The sequence below is a fragment of the Eucalyptus grandis genome, chromosome 3, assembly GCF_016545825.1.
Source record: "Eucalyptus grandis isolate ANBG69807.140 chromosome 3, ASM1654582v1, whole genome shotgun sequence".
Classification (NCBI taxonomy): domain Eukaryota; kingdom Viridiplantae; phylum Streptophyta; class Magnoliopsida; order Myrtales; family Myrtaceae; genus Eucalyptus; species Eucalyptus grandis.
Genome location: NC_052614.1, coordinates 22,814,203 through 22,836,189, shown reverse-complemented (window position 1 = coordinate 22,836,189; position 21,987 = coordinate 22,814,203). Strand labels below are relative to the sequence as shown.

The 21,987-nt window shown below is 37.1% G+C and overlaps 1 long non-coding RNA gene across 1 annotated transcript; it reads right to left on the bottom strand.

Annotated features, from left to right (window-relative positions):
• Nucleotides 1-11,714: 11,714 nt before the first annotated feature.
• Nucleotides 11,715-17,054, bottom strand: LOC104437092. The gene is made up of 4 exons (XR_005549346.1): nucleotides 16,755-17,054; nucleotides 16,371-16,566; nucleotides 12,065-12,316; nucleotides 11,715-11,977 (listed from the first exon to the last, which is right to left on the bottom strand). It is a non-coding gene; the product is annotated as an uncharacterized LOC104437092 (long non-coding RNA).
• Between the last annotated feature and the right edge of the window lie 4,933 nt (nucleotides 17,055-21,987).

The window sequence follows — 21,987 nt, the reverse complement described above, 5'->3', positions numbered from 1 at the left end:
TTTTGGGCCCGCAATAGATTTTAGGAGTTTGGAACTAGTGATCGGACCAACCTCTCATTGAATGGAAAGGTACCTAAAGACCAATGTTTTCTTTTTTTCTCAAAACTTCTGGCTTGAAATTTTTTATTAAACCTAATCTTCAACAAAATGATGCTGCATTAAATAATGAAATATCGGATTTCCATTAATATTGATGAATTTTCCAAAGTCATATCAATTTTTGCTCCAAAAAGTTTGTATCTTAAGTCCTGTTCATCCAAAATAGTTGATTTTATCACAGAACCAGTTTGATGACAGCATAAAACCATTTCTTGGGGACGTCAACTGTCGTTCACGGCGAAATTGGTACGAGAGAATCCGAGGAAAATTCAGTGAAAAAGCAAAGGTGATGGTGAAAAGGAGCAAAGAAAAAGATGGTAGGTGGGTCATCCTAACGTGGAAAAGTAAGTCCGGCCAATGCTATGGCCAATGCTATTTAGCGCCTTTTGTCGTGTCGGCAAAATTTTAGTCAAAAGATTCTCTGAAGGAAAAAATCATGACACTGCTTTGGGGTGGCTACAAATTTTCATTATTGCTCCTTTGTCCTGTCTTTTTCCGAACTACCAAGAGTTTCTTTTTAAAGTTAAATTTCATAAAAATTCGTCACTTAAATGCTATCGCTCTTGTTCCAATTACAATTCATCGGGCTAGAGCCCAAATATTGGCATAGCCCTTTATTGCCTGGCCTAGCACGACCCCTCGTGCTGAGCACAAATCCAAGACTAAGAGGGCCGGTTTGTGCGGGTCGGCATGACTCAATTACCATGCTTAGATAGGGGGTTTATTGCTATACATGTTAGGAAAAGCAAAATGCTGAAATTCAAGCCTTTTGCAAACTTTGGCCTTTCAAAACCAAAGAGTTTGAAAAATAATGCATGAGTATAATGAATCAAATTCAGATTTTGTGGGAGAAGGGGAATTCTGATGTGCAATTGCTGGTGTAGTACAAAAACTGAAGTTATGGTCTTGGTAATGGACAGAGAATACATGATGCGAGGTACTTCATTAGAAAATAAATGGAGAGAAAGGAAGATATTCTAGAATTTGGTGGTGAATTAAGAATATTAGCTCTGATTTTGAAGTCAAGTCGACGATAGAAAATCAGCAATTCTGTAAAATCATGGCCAGCAAGCACATGATTACCTCCACTATGAGTAGTTTTCCATTTCTTTTTCTCTTCTTTAAAGTTTCCGTTTTCTGTTATCTCGATTTAATTATCAAAGGCATCGCAGGACGGTCTCGGACATTGGTAAACTAACGCAAGGCATCAATAGTGCTCGACATTGTTGAAGGCTCAGGAATGTCGACAGACATCGATCGAGTTTAGTTGCAGACCCAATTGTGTAAATAAATATGGTTCAACCCCTTCCACTATGTGGAGGGAAATTACACAAAACTTCTTTGAATTTTGGGGTCGTTTATACAATAGCCTCTATACTTTCATTTTGTTCTAGTAGTTAACTCTTCGCCATATTTTTATTAGCATGTGTGATACACATTACCTTTTAAAGGCAGAAGTACATTTTCATCTCATTAATTTTCTAAGGAAGCCTATCTTTTACCGTTAACTGATGTAAACAACTTTAAAATATAGAAATTGGAAGATAAATAAAATAACTAAAATACTAATAATCAAAATGATAAATGTTGATAATTATTTGAACGAGAAGAATTTTCAAGATTTAATAAATATTGCCACCTCACTATAACTAAATAAGATATTTTAAAAAATAAATACAGATTCATTAGAAAGGGAAAAAGGCATCAATAACTAAAAATCAAATAACAAAAATTGGTCACTCGCTGTGTATTTTTAAATGGTAAATTAATGTAAAAATGATTGATTAACAAAAATATTGATAAGGAGAACGATCAATCCCTTGCAAAATATATCCCTTCAAGAGCTTATATATACGTATATATATACATATATATATATATATATATATATATGTGTGTGTATGTATATGTATCTATATTTATGTAGATAGATATATGTGTGTGTGGACAGTTTCAGTGATGGGCATCTTGAGTTAAAAAACGCCCTTTGCATTGATAGTTATCCGAAATTTTCAAAATCATTTTGGTTTTCAGATAAGTTTTCAAATTGGAACCTCCTCGGATGCAATGGCACAAATAACTTATTTGAGTTTTGGCTCATACGTTAGTTTTTACGTCCGCACCATATTGTGCAATGAGAGATAGCCTTCTTTGAGAATGCTACTCTCGCCGAATTATCTTAAATAGTAACTTGTGCTATTTTCCTGGCACTACTTATTGCTTTTGTGAGTTTGGGCTTGTATTATATCTCTTTCGTTCCTAGACAGTCCTTTGCCTTAGATTTCTTATTCAATTGTTAGAAGCACCAAAGAGCAAGCAAAATCATCCCATCCATGAATCAAATAGATGAACTCATCTTCTAGTGAAGTTCCCCAAAATTTACGATATGGACACCTTGACGTGTGCACAGCTATCAAGATCGCTCCTCAATTTTCAGTTCGTACTTCACACACTTATCGCAGGACTTCGAACAATCGCTCTACTCTACTCGATTCGATTAATATCAAAACATTGTGGTGAGTCAACTTCATAACCCGAATCAATAAGTAATTTACCACCTCAATCAAGTATTGGACATGCTATTATAATAAACCACGCGGATGTCATGGAATAATGCATACTATATGCTAGAGGTGTTAAATGGGTTGCATAACCCATTTATAGACCCATTTATGGTTAAATGGGTCATTAATGGGTCAAGCTTTCTTTCATAAAGCACCCATAATGGGTTTTAATGGATCAAGACTAAGATATATGGGTTTTAAATGGGTTAGAGAGTTGACCCATTTATGACCCATTTATCAACCCATTAAAAATGAACCTATTTATTTTCACTCAAAATCCCACCGTCTCTCTCCTCTCTTTAACTTTACAATTTTTTTTTTTTTTTATAAAAACCGAAATTATAATTATTTTTTATTTTATTTTATTTTTTATTTTTTCTTATTATTTTTTTTCTTTCTTCTTCCTCCGGTCGCCGGCACGGCGATGGCCGGCGACCGGCCGGGTGAGCCTCGCCTCGCCGGCGGCGGAAGCTCGCGGGGCGAGCTCGAGCTCGCCGGATTTGGCGAGGCTCGAGCCTCGCCGATCTGGCGAGACTCGAACTCGCCGGCGTCGGCGAGGGGCAAGCTTGAGCTCGCCGACGCCGGCGAGCCTCAAGCTCGCCGGATCCGTGAGGCGGAGGCCTCGCCGACGTTCGGCGAGGCTCGAGCTTCGCCCGATTCGGTGAGGGGCGAGCTCGAGCTCGCCCGACACCGGCGAGCCTCGAGCTCGCCGGATCTGGAGCCTCGCCGATCCGGGCGAGACTCCGGCTCGCCGACGTCGGGCGAGCTCGAGCTCGCCGAATCCGGGCGAGACTCGAGCTCGCCGACGTCGGGTGAGCTCGCCCGGCGTCGGCAAGCGGGGCGAGCTTGAGGCTCGCCTGTGGCCGGCCGTCGGCTGTCATCGTGGTCGGTGGCTGACCAAGAAGAAGAAGAAAAAGAAAAAAAGAAAAAGAAAAAGAAAATTAAATATTATATTCTTAAAAATAAAAATAATTAAAAAATAATTAAAATTCGATTTTTTTAAAAATAATTATTTTAAAAATTATAAAAATTATCCATTAAATTTGTGTTGTATAAAACCATTTTAGCAATATCATTTTAAAAATATATATATAAACTTTTTTAGGTTTCGTTAAATGGGTCGGGTATGGGTCGGGTACGGGTCGGGTCGGGTATGGGTTAAAAATTTTGCACTGTAATAAATGGGTCATAAACGGGTTAAATGGGTCGATTTGGGTCGGACCATTTATGACCCAACCCAAACCCGACCCGATCCACCCATTTAACGGGTCTACTATATGCTAATCACTTGAGGTGAGAAAATGGTTGATGAACCCATTTTGTAATTCAGATTCAATGACCAGGATTAACATGATTGTAGTATCTGTGATAAAAGGGAGGTCTAAAACTTTCAATTTTTTTTTTCCTCCAACCACTCTTATAGGTGGTGCGAGACAAACATGGAAATCACCTGTACTTAGTCCACTAATCAGAGATATGATTAGAAGAATTCAAAAACGGAGGAAAATATAAACCCTCACTAAAAGGGTACACCATTTCATGGCAATAACATAAAAACAATGAAAACAATAGTAAGTAATAATAATTTGTACGCCCTTCATGCAATTGGTCGGCTAAATGTGCTTTGAGTCATGGTGTAAACCAAGAGTTCATGTACTAGATCTTAGTAGGAACTTTTGATACCCTCAACAGTTTCATCGCATTTTTGCCATTGGGTATTCCTTACTTAACACACACACACACACACACACACAGACGGAAGAGAAAAACATCATAAACCAAAAAAAAAACTTTCCGAGGAATGCTCTCGAATTATTTGTTCTTAAAAAAATTTGAACCTCTAGCATCACAATCCAAATTGTTTTAATGCCTTATCAGAAAAAAAAAAAAACCGTTAGTATCTCTTAGCAAATCCCTCAAGTTAGCACATGGATTACATAATCAATTGCATAGACAATCCATTAAATATGCTATTCAGGAATTTAATTGTTGTAATTAGCATGTGATATCGCATACGTGTGGATAAAGAGAGTAGCTAAGCTAAGCTCTCAGAATAGATCAGAGGGATAAGTAATTAACTTGATGCTATGGACTGCTTCGATGTCTCCTTTTGCATGTCCAGCTCCAGCCCGTTCCAACCATTCTAGTGGGTCTTTTGGATCGATGGTTTCATCACATTGTTTTTCGGTTAATGAAAGTTTAGAGGAGTAGTGTATAACAATTGAAAGTTTAGAAGGAACCATGTATTACCCCTTAAATTAGGGTAAATTTTGTGTAATTTTCCCGCACATTTATTATGTGATGCTGAATTTCTAAAACATTATTCGCAAGGTGATAGAGTAGGGTGGATTTAGGAATATTGAGTGTAGAAATATGAGAAGTCAAACTTATATTCTAACTAAATATCTCAACTTTTCCATGAAAGTCACCGAGGAGCCACATAATATAAGGTCCATGATTAGTGTGAGCCCATTACAATTAGTGGCCCGACAAAAATCGATGGACATCCGACTTGACAGCCTTGAGTAAGGACATTCATAAAAATCACAATTTCTTAGTCCTAGCCGCAAGGAACTGGTGACGTTTTCCCGCAGTGGATCCAAACCTGTAGAACAACAAACATCTTTCATAAACAACTCTCACCGGCGAATGTTCTCTTACGAATTTGTATTAGCAAGGCAAGTCTGTCACGTCATTTCATGAATCAAATAGAAACTGCACATCGCCATTTCCGCCACCTTCAATTTCTACACTCTGCAATGCACGCATAATAACCGTTCAATCATAGAGCTTTACCTTAAAGCAAAAAGGAGAGTCATGACGCGTCGCTCCTTCCATGCAATGGCTGTTTTTCAGCAAGATTGAATAGAAGCAACCTGTCCAGCATGACAATAAGTGAAGGAGATTAACTTCAGTTCTTTCCATCGCTATTTATGCTGACCTAAGCACGGGATAACTGAATCTTACCACATTCTCTCGCCCCACAATACTGAGAAAGAAAATACGGTTAGATGTGTCAAACGTGCAACATCATCAACGATAAACAAATGATGAGAGCAACATCCAGAAGCGGGGAACTCTGCATAAATTGAAATATAAATACTTAAAAGGAAACAAATAATCTTCTCCAAGGGTGATGACTGACAGAAAATGAGATGCCTTTAGGAATTTTATCTAACATCCTCAAACTATTAGTTTAGGTTGTAGACTCGTACTATATCTAATCATCTAGCTATTATTTGTGAAAAAATTTTGGGTGCATTTGAAGCTTGATGTTTTCATAATCACTTTGACACTATTGCGTATCACTGCTAATGGTGGCCATACCTGCAAATGCCACATCCATTGCAGCGATTCTGCTTCTTGGATGTCTGCAGAAAAAATAAAGTAAGATTTCAGGTCCATATGACCATATCGTCTTCAACTGCAGGATACAACACCCAACACTTCTGAGAATCTGTAAAATGCAATTAACAAACTTTTTTCTTTACACATGTTTTCACGTTATGCCACATTTTTATGCTCAAGGTTTTGAAATATTTGCTAAGGGTAGAGGGCGGACAGAGACTACTTCAGACATAGAGAGACACTAGACCGATGTTACTGTCCAAGACATAGGAAAGAAATTGAATAGCGAGATAAGAAAGATTAGACTGACATCATCATCGAAAAACTCACGAGTCGAACAGAAGTACGTCCCCGTGCAAATACCACCTGTGCACATGCAAACCAAAAGTTGAGAATCAACATCTGCACTGTAGTTTATTTTTGGCCAGTCTTCTTAAACAACTTCACATTTTTTGCCCTCCTTCGAAAAGCTCTTTAGTGCAATTAAAGTAGGTAATGAAGGATAGGATGTTTAAAATTACCTATTGTGCACTATCACAAATTGAACATACAACCTGAAACAAAACATGTAGGTAAGTGGGAACATCAAGTAATTAGTCAGTCTATAAACATGCTAGAAATTCGATAGCATCCATCCGCTGAACTTGATGGCAAGGCAAGTCAATGCCTTGCTTTTGTTTACATTGATATGTTATGAGAAGCATGTCCATAGGTTGAAGGTTGAAGAATCAAATATTTGTCATATACACCAAACTGTAGATTACTCATCCGAACTCAAATTACCTGGCGACTTCTGCACATATCCGTCATGCAACAATGGCAAACTTCACATACCAAAATATTAGAGCACACACGACAAAGTTAGCAACAGGTCAGAACGTCATCTCATCTTAAGATAACTCATGTCACTAGCGCCCAAAATTCAGAGGCGGCTGAAGCGGTGCCTATATTTTGGTTAACGATCATCCTCTAACATATGGCAAGTAAAAACTTAATTGCAATCTATCAACTGAGCTTGCACGAAGGTATCTCGTAGATTTCTAGTGGGTTCTTCATGTCATAACAAAATGAAATTCTCAAGCACACTTAAGTTTATGAGGGGCACAAGGAATCACCTTTGCATCATCATGACGGTGAAGGCAATAAAAAATCTCGTTGCAATAGGGGGCTCCAATGCGGCACCTTCGACGGTAATGAGGACGTCTGCCGCAGCAGCAGCAGCGTCTTTGATATTAACTGAAAGTTGAGAAGGACAAAGCTTGAACTACTATTGCTCAAGAATGAGTCGAGACGTTACTTGTACGGCAAGTACCGCTCGCTAACAAATCAGTAGCAATAGCATCTTCACGGTCAGAACAGAGCACGGTCGGAAACACGATTGGACAGCGCTGGAATTGTAACAACAGGAGGGAACCGAGTGGCGGCCGATGAGGAGGAACAGCGACGTTAATTATGAGCCAGAAGTGGTGGTGATCGCCTGATCGGAAATGGAGCGGCCGTGGAACCAGAGGGAAAGCAGGACCGAGAGAACGTTTCTCTGTTTTCAGTTCCCCCTCTTACGCGCGCACGTGCCTTCGTTCGGGGGAAGAGAGAGAGAGAGAGAGAGAACAAACCTCGGATGGGCTCCATTTTTCAGCCCCTTTCTGTTGCTGAAACAAATCTAAAGAGATCTGGGCTCAAGTCCGATATTGTCCGGCGGGGAGCTCGAGTTGTGGATCTGGGCTGAGGTCTTATTAGTCCTCTCCTTTAAAAAAAAAAAATGTTAACTTTACTTATCTTTACAAAAATGCAGATTCAATTTGCTAGCAAAAATTTGGGTGTCAATGTCCACGTTGCCAACTCTATTGATTGGATATATACGCTCATCCTATTTCCAATGACCATAATTGGTTCTGTCAAAGTATGGAGGTCTGGGGGTAGATTGACCCTCATAAAAAATTGGACTAAGGTTGGTCAACAAAGAATAGGATCTTTATAATCAGAAGTAAACAACACTTCAAAGTACAAGCAACACAATATTTAGGCTCTGTTCATTTCATAAAAATAACTTCTAGAAAAATATTTTTCAAATTTTTTTGATGTTTATTTCATGAAAAATGAATTAGTCAAGAAAACGTTTTCTACTATTGGAAAAAACACATTCAAAAGTGAGGAAAATATTTACATTTTCAAAAGTAGAAAATATTTTCCATGACTTCTTCCACCTCATTTTCTTTCACCAAACACATTTTCATTCCATTTTCTTTTTCTTTTTTTTTTTTCTTTTTTACATTGATTTTTTAATTTCTATTTTCTTTTTTGCTTTTCTCTCTTTCTTTCTCTTCTACTTTGACCTTGGCAGGTTGATGAAGAAGAAGGAAAGAAAGAAAGAAAAGAAAAAGCAAAAGAAAAAGAAAAAAAGGAAAGGAAAAGAAAAAAATTAAACATTAAAAAATAGATTTAAAAAATGAAATAATGAAAAAAATTATTGAGAATGAGCGCATGCAGGAAAATATTTTTCTTACCAAATGGCGGAAAATATTTTCTAGTTCATTTTCAAATTTCAGCCGAATACAGGGATAATATGATTATTTTCCTAGAAAATGGCTTGCTAGAAAATAATTTTCAAAAACACCACATTTTCGAGAAACAAACAAAGCCAATACCATTATGAGGTCAACAATGCAACCTAACAAAGGGATGAATGGGTTGATTTACAAAAGTAAAAAATAATTTATAATAGCTCAGGTTAAGAAACGCAAATCAAATAAAAAGGGGAAAAGGCCTCAATAACAAAAACTTCAAATGATAATATTTGATCATGCGTTATGTATACATAAAGGTTTAATTAATGTAAAATGATTGATCTACAAAAAAATCTAGAAAGAACTTATCAATGAAAATGATGTCCTTAACTCATAAAAGACGAAGATGAATCAAAATCTAAGGTGATTTTGTTAAAAAATATTTTTATTGATCAATTTTCTTACATTAATTAACCATTTAACAACACAAAATGAGCGTCAAATTTTTTTATTTGATTTTTAGTTGTTTGAGGCATTTTTCCTTTCTACTTAATTGCGTTTCTTTTTGTTCAAATACCTACTAGTTCTATTAATATATCCATGAATTTTCTACCAACTTTTATTATCTATATTATTATTGATAGTCAAATTTTATGGTACTGATAATTTAGTTAATTTTTTTCATTTTCTGTATTGTTTTTATTTTTCTTATAGAAATCAACGGTAAAAGGCATTCTTTCGAGAAAAAAATGAGATGAAGAACAAGTTTACCCCTTTAACGTCATCTACATTGCACATGTGAATGGAGAATATAGTCAAATGTTAACAGCTATCACCAAATAAAAGTTGAAGAAATAATGTGTAACAGTCAAAAGTTTATGTCAAACATGTATTTTCCCGAAGTTTGGAGCAATCTTTTGTAAATTTTCCACAAATTTATTATGCAATGCCAATTTTATAATATATTCATAGGGAGATTAGTGTGTATTTATGTATGTTGGGTGTGGAAATATGAAAAGCCAAACTTATTTTGTACATATTTTAGGTATTTTAGGTATATTGGTATAGTTTACTTTTAATAAAATTTTATTAGAGAATGATGGAAAAAAAATATAAAAAAAGAAATTAATTAAAAAAGAGAGGAAAAATAAAATAAAAATAAATCAAAATAAAGTACATAGTCGCAAGAGATTTTTACCATCTTCATTTATAAACTTTTAGGTTCGTTTATATTGAGATGTCGTTTATATTAACTAATATATATAATATGATGTGAATATATCCAATTTTATACTTACGATCACTAAATGGTGGATAAGAAATGAAAAAATCCCACGATTTCCTAACTTATCATATTTAATCCTAGCCTAATTAGAAATATAGATGACTAAACATAACTAAAGAGGATAGGGAGTTGGCGAGCCAATTCGAGTTCAATGAGCTGTGTTGATGGGCCTTCGAAACCTAGTTCGCAGGTTGATTAGCTTCCCCGGGTCAAAAGGTTGGAGACATTCGTTGCATTTGGGCCATAAGATGCTGACAATTCTCAACAACAGACTGGACTACCCATGGGCTTTCGGTTTGGCTCGAGATAAGCTATCACTTTCCATCCTCACCAGAAGATCACCACTTTTCCTCCACAGATCAGTTCCACCCTATCTTCAACGAGAGCGCCAAGGCTTCTCTCACAGCTAGGATTTCAGGCACGAGGGCAGTCGGCACATGGATTTTCTTGGCGAAGCCGGCCACGAGAGCCCATGAGCATCTCTACACACCCCAACTACTGAACCCACTCAAGAGCGAGTGTTGTGCACTGAGGCAGCAAAGAACTCTCATTAACCTCATGCTTAATGGCTTTGACCAATCACCTTATGCTAAGTGTTTATGAGCATTTCTTATCTTCTCACAAATACTAACACTCCCATTATTCTCATGGATAATTGCTTTGACACTATTGAGTCTTACTTCCAACGGTGGCCACACTAGCAAATGCCACATCCATTGCAATGATACTGGTTGTAACATATTACCGCATAAGCTATCAAGAAATTAACGCGACATTATTAGAGAAATAAATGAGAAACAATAAAGGACGCCAAAGATTTACGTGGTTTAGTACTGAGTGTCGGTACCTACATTCACACAGAGAGTCGGCAGCAGATAATTCATTAATAATCGGAAAATCCAAGTTTGCAGTCGCTCACATACTCGAATGTTTCTCACACTTAGGTTGGACTCAAATTTAAAGTGTTTGTAAAAATACTCACAACACCAATCCACGGTGTGTATATCCCCCCGTTCACGGCCAAGCAACAAGCGCCCCACTCTCTGATTCTTCCTTTCGTTCTTCATGCGGCGCTCCCCAGGAAATCCCGGTGCGGCCATTGTACTCTCTTCTTGTGCGACTACACTTTGCTGAAGGAACCCACTCCACGCTTCCCAAAGAAAGAAGCCACTGGCGGCCGTTCACACAATGAGGAACCCCTTTTGTCTTGCAGTGGCAGGGGACTTCTTTCCTCTCATTCATCCAACCTTCGGCAAAGGTGAGTCCAACTCTTCAATTTTATTGTGCTGTCAAACTAATCTGGTTGGATTCCATAAACAGCTCATACTCTGGTTGGATTCCATAAACAGCTCATACTCGAGACATAATTTAATGATACCGCTTGAATGTCTGCAGGAAAAAAAAAAAAGAGTAAGACGTGAGGTCCATGTAATCATAGTCTCCTACTGCAGGATATGACACCTAACACTTATGACAATCTGTATAATACAAATAAAAAAAATTCATTTCTAACATGACTGCCCATTGTTAAGCATTTTTATGCTTTTTGCTTACATTGATACTATCCAGGGCATAGGAGAACAGTATGTCAGGTTATGGAAAGCACGTCTGTTTGCAGAAGATTGAAGAATCACATTCATCATCATATTCACCGAACTATAGAGTACTTATTAGAATTCAATCCACATGGTGACTTTCATTTATGATACGAAAGAAGTTTGATGCAATTAACTAGTGAATTAACTTCTAGAAAATATCATTGGCAACCTTCTGCACATATTTGTCACATAAAAATGGAAACCTGCACATATTGCAATATAAGCACACACATTTCAAAGTTATCATCAGGTCAGAGTGCAATCTCATATGAAGATAACTCATGATGCTAGTGCCTAGAATCTACAGGCACCCGAAGCATTGCCTCCATTTGGTTGATGATCATTCTCTAATGTATGGCAAGTAAAACTTTAATTGCAATCTATGGACTAAGCTTAAAGTATCTCCTAGATATATATCTAATGCCTTCTTCATGTCATGACAAAGGAAGTTACCAAGCGTTCTTAAGTCTAAGAAGGGCAGAAGGGATCACCTTCACATCATTATGATAGTGATGGCAATTGAAGATCTTTCTGCAACAGGGGGCTGTAATGTTGCACCTTCACTAGTAATGAGGACATCTGCAACAGAGCAACTTTGATATTAATTGAAAGTTGATGGGAATTAACTTGGAACCGATAGTGCTAAAAAATGAGTTGAGACATTACTCGTACTGCAAGTACCCTCTCTCTAGCAACCCAGTAGCATTAGCATCTCCTTCAGCTTTTTCGACAGGCATCTGTTCCACATCCATCTGCTAAAGGACTGCTAGCTCAATGTCTTTCTGACTTCTTTATATAAGACATGCTGAAGGTTTCCCATATCAAACTGATGAAACCCCGGTTTTTAATAACTAGCTCATCCACTTTAGTTTGACTCTGCTGAGACTACCAGCTAACTAGGCTAGCGATGAGAAACACCTGAAGAGATAAACCTACTTATCAACATCCCATAACCTCCTAAGAATTTTACTCGGCCAATCAAGCAAGGAGACTCTGCAACATTGATTTCATCTACAAGGCTCAAGACCATTTGACATCAGCAATAAGACCATCCAATTAATGTGGAACGGCTCCAATCAGCAGTGCTCCAATCGAGGGAATCATCAAAACAAGTAGATCTAAAAGATTCCCATATAATAACATAAGTGAAGGATTGAGGAACACCAAGGCATCCCGCCATGGGTGATAAAGAACCGTGTGTCATGTTCACTTGATTCCTTGAAGTCTGGAACAAACCATAACTAACACGACCATGAACGAGCCGATCTCTGGTGAAAGCCAACAAAATCACACAATCCAATTGCTCTAAAACGAAGTAAGACAACAGAATATGGTGAAAGATTGCAAGAGCAAAACTTGTGTATCAAGGATTTACTATCTCCTCCCACAATTCTGCTTGAAGCTTTCTTCGAAAATTGCTAATAACTCAAGCCTCAGACATTCAACTGTGCTGACTTATGAGACTTTTCCTATTGGAAATATCTTCCAACAAAACAAATACCTTCAAGTTGACTAGATGATTCCTAATGTAAATCTGCAAAGGACATATGTCCTTAAGTAAGAACCTTCATGAAGAAGGTATTTATCCAGGTTAATTGACCAACTTTTTCATCTATTCCACATGTTATGCAAGAGTCAACACAAATCAAATTGTCTTCATGATTCTATCCAACATTTCCCATTTCATGCGGTATGAGCATATGCTTCTGCCATGTGAATGAATCATTTGGGTGGGTTAAGTTGGAGGGAGGCATGGAGAGAATGAGAGGAAGAATGTTTCTTTTTTAAGCCTAGAATTATAGTTGAAGCCCCACTAAAAGGAATCATAGCTCACATCCAAGGAATTTTGCCTACACAAACAGTTAAGGAAGCAACCACTTCATTTGTGTGTCACGAAACAAGTAAATTTTGCCATCTATTGCCATGGCGGACTTCTGCTTTAGAACAACACATTGATCTATCTCAAATCATTGCAAATGCTACTTCAGTAATCCTCTTCCAACAGCAATCATCAGCAATGGGAATCTTGTTCCATTTCATGTACACTAGCCTATATGAATCAGCCTCTATTCTGTTCCATGGTCTACCATCTTGATTAAATCTCCTTTCATCGTGCAGGGGAAAAAAAGGCAGAGCACAAGCATAGAGATTCCAGAAATCTACTTTGAAACCAACATAATCCAGTTGAAAGTAGTAATTTGAGAAGCCAAGTCGTCTGATAAGTCTATCAGAGACTGCAGTGACGGGACAATGGCAAATGCTATTCTTAAGTAGACTACAAATGTTCAGGAAAAAAGAACTGTATGGGCAGTTCTATTCTTGGATAGACTCCAATGGTTCCTTGCTTCTTTGATCTTCTCTTAACAGACAAATTGCAGATGAATATAAGAGAGAAGACCTAAGAAGCCAAGAAGGAGAAAGAGAACAACATTATCTAAAGATTTGCATTCTGCTTTGTTCCTAACTATACGCTCTTGCCCAAAGTGTTTCATTAAGTTTTGTATTCATGCTATTTGAGTAATTGTGTTCTAGATTAAATGTAGAAGGGTAAGAATAGCAGTTGGGTCTTGATAGTGTGATCTATCTTATAATAGGACTAGTGTTTGCCTATTTTAATTGTTTGAGTAGCTTACACATGCAATCCAGCCCAACTTGTGGCTATTAGTCTGAAGAGTGAACGTAAACTTGGAGATAAAGCCGAACCACTATATATCATTCCGTGTTACTGTTTTACTCTCTCTGACTCTCACAAGCACAGATCACAAACTTTGAAACATCATCTTGACCTAATCTTTACTTAGCATTAGCTAATTTCCGCGAAAATTTGTCAAGTTTTCTTAAAAAACCTATTCATCCCCTCTAGGTTGTATTATTAGCTCCCAACAAAATTAGTTGCTTTGGAGCAACAAAAAGCTACTAAAAAAGTCTTGAAACTGGCTAAATATAATAGAAGATGTTCTTTTAATATATTTTTCTCTCTTGAAGTAAATACACATATTTTTCATATTCTTCCTTTTTGAAACTTTTGGTGTTTCGGAGACAAAAAGAGTAACTTTCCAATCAGATGATTCATCTGGAAAAACAACTTGATGCAAAAACAAACCTTGAAATTGGAAATTGAACAGTTGAGAAGATCATTAAATGTCATGAAGCACATGAAAGACGAGGATGATACTGAAATTTTGAAAATAATTATTTAGCTAGCGGATATGAAGGGAAAAGAGGGGAATCTTGAGGATGTAGAAGTGCTGAATCGAGCTATCATAGTAAAGGTGCATAATCACAATAATGAGCTTCAAGAAGCTCGCAGAAAATTGATCAATGTACATTTGCTTTTTCTCTTCCTTTTTTTTTTATGGTGAGATTTTTAAATTTTTTTTTTTTGCAAGGTATCATGTTCTCTCGTATCATTTGTCATCTTTTTTTCGTTTTTGGTCTGCTACCTTTAGTTACTTCACTCAATACAAGTTTCTTTTGCAGGTGTACATCACTAATTGACTTACCTAAGGTGCCAATTAACTTACTTTGCAAGTATCAAAAGACATACATAATGATTTCAAAGTCGATGGCAACGTTCAAGGTCGACAGAAGACTCCAATCCTCCAATGAAGCTGCACCTAAACAAGCACGTATTTGCTTGCACCATAGTGGCCTCCATGACCCCCCTTTTGATTGGGGGATTGACCATAACCGAGCAAAAGGGAGCTCACAGAGGCGACGACAGCACAGGCAAGGGCATACTTCTTCTGATGCAGCTTTACTGGAGGATGGAAGTCCTCGATCAACTTAGGTTAGATATTTCCATCGACTTTAAAAATCACTAGATTTGTCTTCTAAGACTTCCAAAGTTAGTCAATTAACACCTTGGGCAAGTTAATCAGTGGTGTACAGTAGTTACAAGAGAAACTCATGTTGAGTGAAATAACAGAAGACAACATCCTCAACTATATGAAATTCAATTTAAGTCTAGTACTGAAGCTCATTATTCCTTACCAATTAATTGGGAACTCTACTTCTTTATTATTATTTCATATCTTTATGTGCACGGAACTTCTGGCCTTTCTTTGTGTTTTTTATTTAGTCCCTTCATCCCTAAACAAATTGATCTTCTCTTCATTATTCTTTTACCCAGAACGCTTTTCACTCTCAAGTTCAGGAAGCTCCCATCTCTTCAAACCTCCATTAATCTTTTCTCTCGTTCTCGCTCAACTCACTCACCATTCTTCAAGCAATTCACTCATATCTGCACCCTTAAACCCATGAATTTGGAGGCAAGTGTCGTGTGCACACAAAGAAAAGAGATACACCCAGAACACATGGAGAGAGAGAACGCATGTATCTGCATATATTGAAAATGCATTCACTCAAACGACACTTACACAGAAGACACATTCAGCAAAGACAATTTGTGATCTAACATGTCATCACAAACACTTACGCGGGAGATATCTAATTGAGTCTCACACACGATAATATAATTCTTCAATTTCAGTATATGCCTAATGAATTCTCCAGCAATAACCACCAAACTTTCTCAAATTACCACACTGACATTACCGAATTATTCTAGAGAATCGAGAGCTTAACACGTGCAAACATGGGAGGCTTATTAGAGTCGAGATTCTTGGAATTAACTAACAAATGAATTCATCTAGCCTATGCAACTAGCGCATTGGATGAATAAAACAGATGAGGTGATCATGGTCAGACCTGAGGTTACGTCTATTAGTAACGCAGTTCAGATATTTCAATGAATAATTAGTAAACATCAAGTCAGAGAACAACACGATGACAAGTTGGTGGAAATCAAGACACGTTCAACATGAAACTATCATTTAGAATTGAGATCACGGATATAAGCTCTGACGTGTATGATTTTAAAGCTAGGAAGAACTAGATTCTCATCCTCTGTTTTCATTTTCATACATCTAAACCAGAAGATACTCAGTTAGATCTAGCGAAAGGTAATTACCTGCAGCGACGGCTGATGGCTTTGAACAAAACAATCACCGAGGCGCTCTAGAAGGCTTGAATTTGCGAAGGAGTCGATGGCAGCAACTGGTCGAACTTTTCATTCAACAATGGCACTCCAAAAACAGGGACAAGCAGGAAAATTCCAGAGCAGCTCGGCAATGACGAACAGCCGCTGTAGGCAGGGTTACGACATCCTGAAATGGTGCACCATGAATGCTGATGTCAATTAACCGTGAAGAAACTCCTGGAAAGCGATGGGATCAAAGTGTGTTTAAACTACCGTTAGACCCTCAATCAGTATGGTTTTCTCCCCTCAAACCTCGGTCACATAACTAGGACTTGACCCACCAGAGCAGAGCAGAGATGCAGTTGCAGTAATTACCTCGGAGATGCAGCAGAAGGTCACGAACAACGATCGAACGGAGAACTCAAAAGTCCCGGGAGCATCTCCACCGATGGTCCGGGCTATGGGGGGAAGAAATCTCGACTGAGATCTGAGCTTTCCGGACTACCCTCTGGCGGAACAGGGGCGAATAGAGAGGTGGTGGAGGTCTGCAAAATCTAAAACAAAACTCGTGAGAGCTTTCTAGGGACTCATTGCAACTCCAAAACTGATGCTCTGTCTTCTTGCTCTGGTGTTCTCTCGGCTAAAGAGTTTCAAATATCAGCAATTACTGTAACTTTTTTTCTCCTAAACCGGACAAGGCATATAGATATTATGTTATTAGTACCAAAGTGCGGGGCCTACTTTAAAGAGTTTCAGATATCAACAATTGATAGAGACACCCATTTATAGTTAATTTATCAAAAAGCCCGTTTATTAATATATTCATGCCAACACGTATCTTCTTCCTGATTTGTTTTTCAATTAAGGAGAAGACTGTAGCTTCCCGAAATTGATGTTGCACTCCGAGCATGACGACATTGCTGCCTCGGCCGTAGACACCCTCACTCGCAAAGTCCCGCGATGCTAACTCCTCATGCCAAATCCAACTGCGTTAGACCAAATTGTTAGAGAAAACTTCAATGAGTGTTTTGAAGTTGACAAAATGTTTCAATCAGTCTAGTATAAAGACTTGTAGACTCTTTTATCAAAGTTTGAAGGCTTCCGGACTGCTAGACTTAAGACTCAAAGTCTATCATCATTGACAGTTTTTTAGACCGTCGAAGAAGGCTTATCCAGAACTGAGTATTTCGTTAAGGATTTGATTCTATCGATTGAAGAAGATCTCTTGGCTGGATATAACATGTCGGAATCCATTATTCAAGTTGAGATTAATTCAGGGATTTTGGATCCGTTGATTGGCAAAGTATATTTGGAAGGTTCTACTTGTGGAAACCTAGATCCTGATTGTATGGGTGAACAAGATTGGTGGGCTATCGTTATATTCCTTAAATAACTCGAAATCTCCCTAATTGATTTTGTCCAATGGGTAGATTGGAATAACTTCTTTGGTAAGTGCCAATGGGTGTGATGGCATGAAGGAGTATATAAGGAAGACGTTCCAGTTATTTGAGTGTGTGCGCGATAGAAGAATTCCAAAGTCTGAAGCTCTTTGGTCTTAGTCAATTCAATCGTTGAGCAAAATATTGTACTAAAAAGAGAGTTTATATTTTTGTGAGACTTTGAGGAAGTGTAGCATAGTTTCTACACTGTGAAATCAATGAAGAACTATATTGTAACAACTCTTTTGATTCATAGTGAAATCCAGCCGGTGGGCTGTCAATGCAGAAGAGTGGACTTAGGCTTGGATTAAGCCGAACCACTATAAACCTTGTGTTCTTATTCTCTTACCTAATCTTTTTTACTTTGATCGTAATTCAATTTGATTATTAGAGTCTAATTTCCTTTTCATAATCTATTGCTGATCAGAGTTGTTTTAAAAGTAAAATCACTCACTTCACTCTGGAAAATTTGTTTTCGTGCCTATTCACCCCCTCTAGATGCTCGTACTAACTTTCACAGTTGGTATCAGAGCATGTATACTCACTTAAGTTGAAATGTTTTACTTCAGAGTTAAAGATTCATCGCTAGTATGTTGGCTCTAGGTCTGGTTGAAGGCAAAGTAATACCAGAACACCTTATTTTGATGGAAAGGAATACAATATATGAAAAAAGAAGAAGATGAAAGCATTCCTAAGATCAAATGATCCTTTGGAATGTGACGTGGTAGACAAATGAATCATTCTTAAAGCTGCAACAGTCTCAAAAAGAGGAAAAGAAACTGTTGAGTCTAGTGAAATGACTCAAGAAGAGATAACCAAGAGACAAGCTCTTGATATAAAAGTAATTTATTCTTTATATTGTGCATTATCTCCTACTGAATATAACAGAATATCTTCTTATGAAACAGCTAAAGAAGTCTGGGATAGATTACACATCACCTATGAAGGAACTGATCGAGTGAAAGAAACCAGAATTAACATTCTGCTCGGTCAATATGAAGCATTTAAGATGAAACCAGAAGAATCTATCACTGACATGTTTAGTTGTTTTACAAAAATCATGAATGGTCTTGAATATCAAGGTCAACCAATTTCTGGACCCATGAAGGTTAACAAGTTACTACGTGGATTGTCCAAAGATTGGAATCACATAAAGACCTCAATAAGGGAGACACAAAGAATTATGCCACTCTCTGTTGACAAATTGGTTGGCACTATTCAGTCTTATGAAGTGGAGCAAATCAACGAAGATGGAGATCCCAAAGGTAAAAGATCTATTGTATTAATAACTAATGATGATTCTGATGTCACAGATTCTGAAGACGATATGGATGATGAAGAGCTTGCTCTCATGATAAGAAGATTCAGAAAACTGAACAGAAAGGGGAGAAGATTTAATTCAAAGAAACAAAGTTCTCAAAAGTTATAAAATAAATCAGTTGAGGATGATGAATCCAATAAAGATGTAGTCTGCTTTGAATGCAAGAAAAATGGACACATCAGACCCAACTGTCCTCTGCTGAAGAGAAATAAAGGAAAAGCTAAAAAATATCGAAAGACGCTTAAAGCAGAAACTTGGAGTGATACCGAATGTGAGGAAAGTGATGATGATTATGCCAATATTTGTCTCATGGCACAATTAGACTCAGACTTAGACAGTGAAATCGAAGTAAGTAATTTAAAAATTCCTACTAAAGTTTCTATATACATTGATGAATTGTGTCTTAATCTTAAAACCTCTCTTAAAAGGATTTCCAAACTTGAAAAGGAAAATTCTGCACTAAAACAATAGAAAAATGTTTGGAAAGAAAAGGTCGAAAGTTTAGACAAAAGTGTTACTACTTTGAAAGAAAATGCAAACAATCTTTCAAAAGAAAATTCATTCTTAAAAAATGATATCTCAAATATTTCTAAAAGATTTTCTATATGATCTGAGAAACTTGAAAAAATTCTTTCAGCACAAAGATCTTACTTCAACAAATCAGATTTGGGAATGACTGCTGAAACCATTACTCTAATTGATTTTCCTAAAGTAAAGGAAAGAATTAAGCAAAGACTTACAAAAGATTCTTACAAAAATCATTTCCAATTTTTTTTTTGTAAAACTTGTAGGCCGTAGTGCTCTTAAATATTCTAAGTGCAATAGCTCGGATCATTTTGAGAAAGAATGTCCTATGGTTTGGAAACCTGTTAAGAATGTATGGGTAAAGACCGTATATTACACTAACACCAATGGACCCAAGAAAATATGGTAACTAAAGAAAGCTTAAGTTTCTTTTCTAAATGCATGTCACTATCAAGAAAAATGTTAAATGGTACTTGGATAGTGGATGCTCAAGACATATGACAGGAGACTCAAATTGTTTCATAAAACTTGTGCAATTAATGGTGGAAAAGTTTATTTTGGAGGAAATAGCAAATGAAGAATTGTGGGATACAAAACTGTAAAGATTGGAAGCCTCAAGATCAGTAATGTTTCCTTAGTGGAAGGACTCAACTACAACTTGTTGAGTATTAGTCAACTGTGCGACACTGTTTTCAAAATCAACTTTCAAGAAGGAATATATTCAGGAACCAGTAAAGACTCCTCTCAGTCTTTCACAAGGCGAAGACATGGGAATATCTACCTCTTAGATATCAAACCAGATGAAACCCAATGTCTAATCTCAATTCAAGAGAAAGCAAACTTATAGCATAGAAAACTTGGGCACATCAACAGGAAGCAAATAGCCAAAATCTCAGCAAAGAAGCTTGTTCGTAGACTACCCAAACTAACATACCAAAAGTCTGATCTATGCACACCATGCGTGTTAGGAAAACAAGTAAGAAATTCATTCAAACCAATAAATCAAGTATCCACTAACCGTGTACTGCAGCTCTTGCATATGGATCTCTTTGGACCAACCAGAACTCAGAGCATTGGAGGTAAGAAATACTGCCTAGTAATTATGGATGATTATTCACGATTCACTTGGGCATATTTCTTGGCAAGTAAGTCTGAAACATTTTCTTGTTTTATAAAGTTTGCTAAGAAAATCCAAAATGAGAAAATGTATGTTATTTCAAATATACGGATATACCATGAAGGTGAATTTGAAAATCAAGACTTTGCTAAATTTTGTGAAGAATCTGTCTTTCAGCATGTGTTCTCTTCACCATATACTCTAAAGCAAAATGGAGTTGTGGAAAGAAAGAATAGATCGCTGCCGGAAATGGCTAGAACTCTTTTAATTGAAAGTAACATCTCTTCTCGTTTTTGGGTTGAAGCAGTTTCTACAGCGTTCTATATTATTAATAGAGTCTTCTTAAGGTCTATTCTGGAGAAAACTCCCTATGAGTTATTCAAAGGTAAGAAGCCAATTGTTTCGTATTTTCATATGTTTGGATGCAAATGTTTTATATTGAAAAATGCAAATGATCGAGTTGGTAAGTTTGAAGAAAAATTAGATGAATGTATTTTCCTTGGATATTCAATCACAAGCAAAGCTTACAAAGTATACAACAAAAAGACTCAATTTGTGGAGGAATCGATGAATGTCAAATTTCAAGACTTTATGCAAAATCAATCGATTCAGACTCAACCTGAAGAACCTAAACCTGCTCCAGACTCTACAAAGTCTACATTTCCAGAAGCAGCTCAGACTTCAGAAGATTAGCAACAAATGATCATTGAAGATTCAAATGGAGGAAATGATCAACAGTCTGACAAATCAACTAGCAACTGGAAGCATAAGTCCAGTCATCCCAAAGATCTCATTATTGGTGATATTAATAAAGGAATTCGCACAAGATCCAAAAGGCGTGAAGAGTCTAGTGTTGTGGCTCTTATTTCTGAAATAGAACCCAAAAGCATGAAAAAGTTTTAACTGATGAAAGCTGGATTGAAGCTATGCAAGAAGAACTCAGGCAATTCAATATTAATGATATCTGGGAATTGACTCCAAAACCAAAAGGTAAATCCCTCATTGGAGCTAAATGGGTTTTCAGAAACAAGATGAACGAGAAAGGAAAAGTCATAAGAAACAAAGCAAGATTTGTGGCCAAATGATATACGCAAGAAGAAGGAATAGATTATGATGAAACTTACGCGACAGTAGCAAGGTTAGAAGCAATTAGATTACTTGCTTTTGCTTGTTATAAGAATTTCAGGTTATTCCAAATAGACGTCA